The sequence below is a fragment of the Pygoscelis adeliae genome, unplaced genomic scaffold, assembly GCF_000699105.1.
Source record: "Pygoscelis adeliae isolate BGI_AS28 unplaced genomic scaffold, ASM69910v1 Scaffold222, whole genome shotgun sequence".
In the NCBI taxonomy this organism is placed as follows: domain Eukaryota; kingdom Metazoa; phylum Chordata; class Aves; order Sphenisciformes; family Spheniscidae; genus Pygoscelis; species Pygoscelis adeliae.
In genome coordinates, this window is record NW_008824309.1 from 1,763,237 (window position 1) to 1,763,700 (window position 464).

A 464-nucleotide genomic window follows, 5' to 3' on the forward strand; every position below is an offset into this window, starting at 1 on the left:
TACGAGAATAAAATTCAGCATTTAAAAATCATTTTCCATTAAGGATTAGAGCCAGACTTCACAATAAGCATTGGCTCAGTTACTCTTCCTCCAGTAAGTAACTCCATTTTCAGCTTACCGCTTGTATTCAGCACACTGACTATGTGATTCAGCGATGACATTCCTAGAGCTAACGGTAATCCGGTTATTGCTTTGTCAGAAATGCCACAGAATGATGGCTGCCCTTTGGTGTATGTCTGATTACGGAGCTCTAGGAAAGATATCGCAGCATTACCCCGTTCATCCCATGTCACATCACTCAGGGAGTTCAATCACTGAAGAGTGGTGCTGCAGAAGTGACAGCATCTTTTACAAGAAAATGATAATACTTACTAGCTTTGTGTAAACATTTAATCTATCTATCCAGCCAGGACTGAATTCTTTATGCCTTTGGAAGTTTTCATATATGAAATAAATTAGTCAAA

The 464-nt window shown here is 38.8% G+C and overlaps 1 protein-coding gene across 1 annotated transcript in view; it reads right to left on the minus strand.

Moving 5' to 3' along the window:
* LRP1B (low density lipoprotein receptor-related protein 1B) overlaps window positions 1–464 on the minus strand; it is a 614,444-nt gene that overhangs the window by 2,964 nt on the left and 611,016 nt on the right. The window lies entirely within an intron of this gene.